Source organism: Eptatretus burgeri, unplaced genomic scaffold (genome assembly GCF_056783735.1).
Source record: "Eptatretus burgeri isolate ZD-2024b unplaced genomic scaffold, Ebu_testis_v1 Ebu_testis_scaffold_3154, whole genome shotgun sequence".
Classification (NCBI taxonomy): Eukaryota; Metazoa; Chordata; class Myxini; order Myxiniformes; family Myxinidae; genus Eptatretus; species Eptatretus burgeri.
Genome location: NW_028225102.1, coordinates 393807 through 403428, shown reverse-complemented (window position 1 = coordinate 403428; position 9622 = coordinate 393807).

The window sequence follows — 9622 nt, the reverse complement described above, 5'->3', positions numbered from 1 at the left end:
CAGGCAGTTTGTCCAACACTTGCACAGGTTTAAATCTTTTTTTTTCCTTTCATTTAAATCACTCCAAGTGCGTCGGTAAAAACTGTGCCTTTTTGCAGACACATTTACATGCCCCAAACGTGCATGAGGCAAAACATGAATATGCATGAAGAAAGACATGAATCTGTATGAGGCAAAATATGCATGGAACATAATATACTGTCACGGGTCTGCGCGGTGGAGGTTAATCCCCCCGACCCAAATTGTGGTGACGGGCGGTTCACACCGCCAACCCGGATAGCCGAGTGGTTTTCCTCAGGAGGCGGACACGTTGATCCTCGGAGATTATAACGCGTGCGGGAGGGGTGGGGCGCAATGGCGGAGCGACAGAGGCACAGATGGATGCACAGGAGGGGGGGGGGTTACATTCAAACCCCACGACAAATACACGGACACAGCAACTTAAAATAACTGTGGAATTAAATGAAAATAGACAAATATTTACAAGGGACGATAATTCAAATGTAATAAGAATCATGAGATAAATTAAACCTAAAGTCGAGTTGCCTCTTCACACAGACTTAAATAAAGACAAGGGGAAACTAGATAAAAGAAAATCCTTCCTTTAATCTGGCACTTGGCTTGGTCCACGGGTGGTCTTTGTGCAACTTGGAATCGAGGAGCTTCGTCCTGCACGTGTCGACGCGCCCAAAAAATGGTGCCAAGCCGCTCCCTCGCAGCGGGAAAAATGTACGTCAGGCAATTCGTGTGCGGTATTCAACACCAAGGCTCACAGACCCCGTGCAGCTTCTTCGTGCGTGGATCGTCCTCACCGACTCGCTGCTTTTTCGAATAGCGCCGTCCCTTTCGGTGACATATACGAGGCGTCGGGATCCATCTCGTTCTTGCTCAGTATGCGAGTCAATTCGCTTCAGCATGAATACGAGAATCTTTCGTCTTCTTCATGCGTCGAAGGAAAGCCAGCCGCAAAGCCCTGTTCTTGCAGGCCATCTCCTCGCTACGTTATCTCTCGACCGCGTGCGTCCTGCACTCCACACTCGTCCAACAATGCCACCCACCTGTTTGTTTCTCTATCTCTCCTGTCGTCACCCCGAACAACCATCCACCTCTGGGGCGTGGCTTTCTCGCACCAAACCCGAGAGAGCGGAGCCTCTCTGTCTGTTCAGCACACCTGGCTCGCTTGTTGTTATCCTTGTGGTTATTGGTTCAGGAGTCAGTAAGTGACCACTATATTCGTTATGGGTGTGTCTGTCTGTCTGTCTGTCCCGAGCATCGCTCCGTGGGTTTTGATCCGATCCTGATAAAATTTGGGTGGGAGGTTTATATCATGATCTCGTTGTGCTCTCCTAAGAATGGGCGTGGTGCGCCCATTATTGTTGGAGCCACGCCCAAAAAACGTGTTTTTAGGGGGTAGCCGATTTCAAGTTACATCTTCTCCGAGGGGGTTTGTCGAATCTGGCAGGGTTTCGGTATTTGGTTAGCCCAATTGCACCTGCATAGCCCCACGGAGCTCGATTTTTCATTTTCGTCCCAAGGTCAAGGTCACAAAGTCACGAACTTCGAAAATTTCGAATTTTGACATAAAAATCATTTGACCACCCAAACTTTGAGAGCGAGGATGACAATAATTTTTATGCATAATCTTGAAGTCATTCCCCACCTAAAGTCTAAAAACCATTTTGCTCTATCTCGAACACCTTGCCCGTGGCGCCCCCTTCAAGTTTGTTTTTACGCTGATTTCATCAAAGTATGGATAATCCGAGGAGTGCGAAATGCCATATCGCCTATATGACGTTATATTGTTCCTGGAATGTTGCAGATGAAGTTTTGCACCAAAGGTCATAGTCCTTGACCTTTGAAGTTCACAAGGGTCATATTTTCAAAGTTGTGGGAATCAAACCGGGTTTTCGACCTTCTTCAACGAACTAACTCCATTAAGCTATGTGTATCGGACTCTTAATCCCTATCTGTGTCAGTATCCTGTTTCCTTATTTTAATATCCACAACATTGTTTTGTGACCTTTAAAGGTTATGCAAAGGTCAAATTTTGAAAGTTGTTGAACGAAACCGGGTTTTCGACATTTTGCAGCTAATAACCTGTCACTCGTCCCACATCATGTTGATCATTTTTATAACTTGGTCAAAAATCATCACATTGTCTCATCCTTGACTTCTGAAACAATCTACATCATCAAATATCCCTCGTGAACCATTGCCGTCTCCAGACTTGTTATAAAAACGCACTTCTTTCATGGTTTGAAGAACAAAAACATAGGGAAAAGTCACAGGGGGGCAATTACATCCTGGGGGATCTTATTCTTAATCCCTATCCAATTGACACTACAACACCATCCGTGTGGTGACGCGTAACACTTAAGCTCACAGTTTCCCAACTTAATTACATCGATATGTCTCCTACACGTCCACCAAACAACTCCATTCAATCCTAACTTTCCTCTGAAATCCTTCATCTAACCCCATAATCGTCACAATACATTTTACATTCAAACTTGGTTACATCACACTCTGAACCTTTTAAACTGAAGAAGAGCAGGAAGCTATAAAAAACTGCCCTTTCCAACCCCTCGTGTGAGACCATCACCTGCTGCACTTATTTAATTTATCGATTCTTGTTTCCTCAATCTGCCTGCATTAATGTCGCCCACGCACCCCCCCTCTCAACTGTACACCCCCTTTCTGTCGACGGCAGTGATGACGAGTGTGACATTAACTTCACCTCTCACAAACGGCATGCTCGAATGGTGGCCCAAATGCCAAAACACGTTGGCAGGACTTAGTTGTGGCTCTTAACTTTTTGTCCAATGTTGTTGGATGCATTCCTGAAACACCAAAGCAACAGGTACCCAAGAGTCATGTGGCCAACGGCAACAGACTGACCATACCGTGAGCTTCCCACGAGAGTGAGTGCACTCCAGATGACCACTTTCTTTGGAAAGAGAAGCGAGTAGTGAGATTAGACCTGTGGAACAGAGTGATGAGATTAGTCCTGTGGAACAGAGTGATGACGTTCGACCTGTGAAACAGAGTGGTGAAATTAGATCTGTGGAACAGAGTGGTGAGATTGGACCTGTGGAACAGAGTGCTTAGATTAGACCTGTGGAACAGAGTGGTGAGATGAGATCTGTGGAACAGAGTGGTGAGATTAGATCTGTGGAACAGAGAGGTGAGATTAGACCTGTGGAACAGAGTGGTGAGATTAGTCCTGTGGAACAGAGTGGTGAGATTAGATCTTTGGAACAGAGTGATGAGATTAGTCCTGTGGAACAGAGTGGTGAGATTAGATCTGTGGAACAGAGTGGTGAGATTAGACCTGTGGAACAGAGTGGTGAGATTAGATCTGTGGAACAGAGTGGTGAGATTAGACCTGTAGAACAGAGTGGTGAGATTAGATCTGTGGAACAGAGTGGTGAGATTAGACCTGTGGAACAGAGTGGTGAGATTAGATCTGTGGAACAGAGTGATGAGATTAGTCCTGTGGAACAGAGTGGTGAGATTCGACCTGTGGAACAGTGGTGAGATTAGACTTGTGGAACAGAGTGGTGAGATTAGATCTGTGGAACAGAGTGTTGAGATTAGACCTGTGGAACAGAGTGGTGAGATTAGATCTGTGGAACAGAGTGGTGAGATTAGACCTGTGGAACAGAGTGATGAGATTAGTCCTGTGGAACAGGGTGGTGAGATGAGATCTGTGGAACAGAGTGGTGAGATTAGACCTGTGGAACAGAGTGGTGAGATTAGATCTGTGGAACAGAGTGGTGAGATTAGACCTGTGGAACAGAGTGGTGAGATTAGATCTGTGGAACAGAGTGATGAGATTAGTCCTGTGGAACAGAGTGGTGAGATTAGATCTGTGGAACAGAGTGGTGAGATTAGACCTGTGGAACAGAGTGGTGAGATTAGACCTGTGGAACAGAGTGGTGAGATTAGATCTGTGGAACAGAGTGATGAGATTAGTCCTGTGGAACAGAGTGGTGAGATTAGATCTGTGGAACAGAGTGGTGAGATTCGACCTGTGGAACAGTGGTGAGATTAGACTTGTGGAACAGAGTGGTGAGATTAGATCTGTGGAACAGAGTGGTGAGATTAGACCTGTGGAACAGAGTGGTGAGATTAGATCTGTGGAACAGAGTGGTGAGATTAGACCTGTGGAACAGAGTGATGAGATTAGTCCTGTGGAACAGGGTGGTGAGATTACATCTGTGGAACAGAGTGGTGAGATTAGACCTGTGGAACAGAGTGGTGAGATTAGATCTGTGGAACAGAGTGGTGAGATTAGACCTGTGGAACAGAGTGGTGAGATTAGATCTGTGGAACAGAGTGATGAGATTAGTCCTGTGGAACAGAGTGGTGAGATTAGATCTGTGGAACAGAGTGGTGAGATTAGACCTGTGGAATAGAGTGGTGAGATTAGACCTGTGGAACAGAGTGGTGAGATTAGATCTGTGGAACAGAGAGGTGAGATTGGACGTATGGAACAGAGAGGTGAGATTGGACCTGTGGAACAGAGAGGTGAGATTAGATCTGTGGAACAGAGTGGTGAGACGAGACCTGTGAAACAGAGTAGTGAGATTAGATCTGTGGAACAGAGTGGTGAGATGAGACCTGTGGAACAGAGTGGTGAGATTAGATCTGTGGAACAGAGTGGTGAGACGAGACCTGTGGAACAGAGTGGTGAGATTAGATCTGTGGAACAGAGAGGTGAGATTGGACCTGTGGAACAGAGAGGTGAGATTAGATCTGTGGAACAGAGTGGTGAGACGAGACCTGTGGAACAGAGTGGTGAGATTAGACCTGTGGAACAGAGTGGTGAGATTAGATCTGTGGAACAGAGTGATGCGATTAGTCCTGTGGAACAGAGTGGTGAGATGAGATCTTTGGAACAGAGTGATGAGATTTCCTGTGGAACAGAGTGGTGAGATTAGACCTGTGGAACAGAGTGGTGAGATTAGACCTGTGGAACAGAGTGGTGAGATTAGATCTGTGGAACAGAGAGGTGAGATTGGACCTGTGGAACAGAGAGGTGAGATTAGATCTGTGGAACAGAGTGGTGAGATTAGATCTGTGGAACAGAGTGTTGAGACGAGATCTGTGGAACAGAGTGGTGAGATTGGACCTGTGGAACAGAGTGGTGAGATTAGATCTGTGGAACAGAGTGGTGAGATTAGATCTGTGGAACAGAGTGGTGAGATTAGATCTGTGGAACAGAGTGGTGAGACGAGACCTGTGGAACAGAGTGGTGAGATTAGATCTGTGGAACAGAGTAGTGAGGACAACTCATGTGCGAGATCGCCTCCTCACTGTCCCTGGCCACCGATGATCTCCTTGACCTTTTGCATGACGAGGAAAACCTAGTTGACCTTTGTACGACCTTGAATTATTAAATGCTGATATTTCTTTCTCAATGAAAAGTTCCACTTATTTTCCTTTGTCTCGAGATCTTGGTGTTCTCTGTTATTATTGGAGGAGATGAGGAGTGAACTGTTTGGTTTTACTCACTCCAAAAGCCTACCGACTTATTTATTAATTTTTGTGTTTTGCAAGATCGCCGTTCGTGGACGAGCGAGGTGACGGAGATGAAAAGGCAACGCATTGACATTGGAGCAGGTGGGACCACGGTTGGGCACAACAGGCATGGTGCGGCCATTGTAACTCCGCTTTGCCCTCCTGATTGAACTCCTTCAATCTAGGCTTCCTGCACACCTCCTTTCCTTTGTTCCTCTTCTCTCCCGTTGATGGAACCGCCTTCCTAATGCGGTGTAATCCCACCATTCCCTCCAGGGTTTCAAGCAGGCGGTTCACTCCAATCTCATATCATCCATCATCCCTACCCTTAATCTTTTACCCCCTTAACCCTGCCGAACCCAACTCTCTTACTTGCAGGTTACCGTGTTCCTTCCACTCATCTCTCTTCTCTTTTGCTGTTGTCATCTCTTCCATGAGCCTGGAACTTGCAAAGAAAAGTCCGTACATCAATATTTGAATGGACATACAAGAAAAGAGGAGAGAAGCACAGTAACTCGGGCTTGTAAGAGGGTCGGATTAAGAGTGGGTTCCTTGCAGTATTTGTAAGATTGTCCCACTTGTTCTCAGACTGGTCATCGAACTTTAAAATGAACAATGTCTGGATCCCGAGCCCAAAGGAAGCCCCCAAGCTGTTAGTCGACCATCTTTGATCTGATCACAAAATAAAGTGAAGGGTACGTGTATGTCATAACGTGCTGTGCTTGTGCCAAGTTTGAGCAAAATCGGACCGTGCATGTCTGAGAAATGGCTGGGGACACATTCATGTAACAAAATGGCCGCCAGTGGGGACACATTCATGTAACAAAATGGCCGCCAGTGGGGACACATTCATGTAACAAAATGGCCGCCAGTGGGGACACATTCATGTAACAAAATGGCCGCCAGTGGGGACACATTCATGTAACAAAATGGCCGCCAGTGGGGACACATTCATGTAACAAAATGGCCGCCAGTGGGGACACATTCATGTAACAAAATGGCCGCCAGTGGGGACACATTCATGTAACAAAATGGCCGCCAGTGGGGACACATTCATGTAACAAAATGGCCGCCAGTGGGGACACATTCATGTAACAAAATGGCCGCCAGTGGGGACACATTCATGTAACAAAATGGCCACCAGTGGGGATACATTTATTCAACAAAATGGCCACCAGTGGGGACACATTCATGTTACAAAATGGCCGCCAGTGGGGGCAGATTCATGCAACAAAATGACAGCCAGTGGGGACACATTCATGTCACAAAATGGCCGCCAGTTGGGACACATTCATGTAACAAAATGGCCACCAGTCGGCCATCATGGATCTGATGTCGAAAAAAACGACGTGCCATCATTAATAATTATGTGTGTGCAAAGTTAGAACAACATCGGTTAATGCATGTCCGAGAAAATGTTGAGGAAGTGTTCAACACCTGTGTTTTTTTTACAACTCAAATGGCCGCCAGTCAGCCATCTTGGACCACGTTCTCAGGTGTGGTCCATCATTCCCAGGTGTTCTCCATTGTTCTCAGCTATTGTGTTATTTGGAGGTTCATCACAAGATCGATTATTCTTTTTTTTTGAATACCTTGTCGAGGCTCGTATGAGAGCGAACACACAACGCACAGCAAGGGGGGCATGAGACAAGAGGGGCGGGAGTGGGACGGACAAAAAAGTGGGGAACAGACACATTAGGAGATCTGTGGAAGGGAGAGCGATGGGGGCAGGGAACCCGGGGAATACAAGATGGACATTACAGGGACTTTCAAGAAGGAAAACAGGGAATTTGAAGGAAGTGGGTTTGGGGTGGATTAATGGGGGAAAAAAAGATTGAGGATTTGGATGGGGGATGATAAGAGGTTGAGGTGAACAGCTGTTTCGAAGGCCTGGAGGGAAGAGTGGGATTGAATAGAGTGAGGGAGTTTATTCCAAAGGTGGGAAAAAGAGGAATGAAAGAGTGAAGGTGAGCAGTGATTCGTGATTTTGGTAGTTTTACCAAAAGGGGGTTGTTTGCGGACCTTCAGCACCCTGTGGAAATATGGGAGGGACAAATCGCAGAGAGAGCAGGGGGGGAGAGACCGGAGAGGGGACGGTAGAAGACAGAAAGACCACCGACCTGCCTGCGGTGAGAGAGTGAGAGGTCCAAAGACTCAGCCTTCTTGGGGGAAGGTTTCAGGAGAATTCACAACAATTGAATGAGAGAATAACGTTGTTTGTGGTGGATTGACCGTTTTATTTCTCTTCACAATTTTAATTTGGAATCCATGTTAATCTCAGAGAATGTTGATTGGTGAAGGGTAGTGTCGATCTGTGTCAGTGAACAGGTAGAGAATGTTGATTAGTGAAGGGTAGTGTCGATCTGTGTCAGTGAACAGGTAGAGAATGTTGATTGGTGAAGGGTAGTGTCGATCTGTGTCAGTGAACAGGTAGAGAATGTTGATTGGTGAAGGGTAGTGTCGATCTGTGTCAGTGAACAGGTAGAGAATGTTGATTGGTGAAGGGTAGTGTCGATCTGTATCAGTGAACAGGTAGAGAATGTTGATTAGTGAAGGGTAGTGTCGATCTGTGTCAGTGAACAGGTAGAGAATGTTGATTGGTGAAGGGTAGTGTCGATCTGTGTCAGTGAACAGGTAGAGAATGTTGATTGGTGAAGGGTAGTGTCGATCTGTGTCAGTGAACAGGTAGAGAATGTTGATTAGTGAAGGGTAGTGTCGATCTGTGTCAGTGAACAGGTAGAGAATGTTGATTGGTGAAGGGTAGTGTCGATCTGTGTCAGTGAACAGGTAGAGAATGTTGATTAGTGAAGGGTAGTGTCGATCTGTGTCAGTGAACAGGTAGAGAATGTTGATTGGTGAAGGGTAGTGTCGATCTGTGTCAGTGAACAGGTAGAGAATGTTGATTAGTGAAGGGTAGTGTCGATCTGTGTCAGTGAACAGGTAGAGAATGTTGATTAGTGAAGGGTAGTGTCGATCTGTGTCAGTGAACAGGTAGAGAATGTTGATTAGTGAAGGGTAGTGTCGATCTGTGTCAGTGAACAGGTAGAGAATGTTGATTAGTGAAGGGTAGTGTCAATCTGTATCAGTGAACAGGTAGAGAATGTTGATTAGTGAAGGGTAGTGTCGATCTGTGTCAGTGAACAGGTAGAGAATGTTGATTAGTGAAGGGTAGTGTCGATCTGTGTCAGTGAACAGGTAGAGAATGTTGATTAGTGAAGGGTAGTGTCGATCTGTATCAGTGAACAGGTAGAGAATGTTGATTGGTGAAGGGTAGTGTCGATCTGTGTCAGTGAACAGGTAGAGAATGTTGATTAGTGAAGGGTAGTGTCGATCTGTGTCAGTGAACAGGTAGAGAATGTTGATTAGTGAAGGGTAGTGTCGATCTGTGTCAGTGAACAGGTAGAGAATGTTGATTAGTGAAGGGTAGTGTCGATCTGTGTCAGTGAACAGGTAGAGAATGTTGATTAGTGAAGGGTAGTGTCGATCTGTGTCAGTGAACAGGTAGAGAATGTTGATTGGTGAAGGGTAGTGTCGATCTGTATCAGTGAACAGGTAGAGAATGTTGATTGGTGAAGGGTAGTGTCGATCTGTGTCAGTGAACAGGTAGAGAATGTTGATTAGTGAAGGGTAGTGTCGATCTGTGTCAGTGAACAGGTAGAGAATGTTGATTGGTGAAGGGTAGTGTCAATCTGTATCAGTGAACAGGTAGAGAATGTTGATTAGTGAAGGGTAGTGTCAATCTGTGTCAGTGAACAGGTAGAGAATGTTGATTAGTGAAGGGTAGTGTCAATCTGTGTCAGTGAACAGGTAGAGAATGTTGATTAGTGAAGGGTAGTGTCGATCTGTGTCAGTGAACAGGTAGAGAATGTTGATTGGTGAAGGGTAGTGTCGATCTGTGTCAGTGAACAGGTAGAGAATGTTGATTGGTGAAGGGTAGTGTCGATCTGTATCAGTGAACAGGTAGAGAATGTTGATTGGTGAAGGGTAGTGTCGATCTGTGTCAGTGAACAGGTAGAGAATGTTGATTAGTGAAGGGTAGTGTCGATCTGTGTCAGTGAACAGGTAGAGAATGTTGATTGGTGAAGGGTAGTGTCGATCT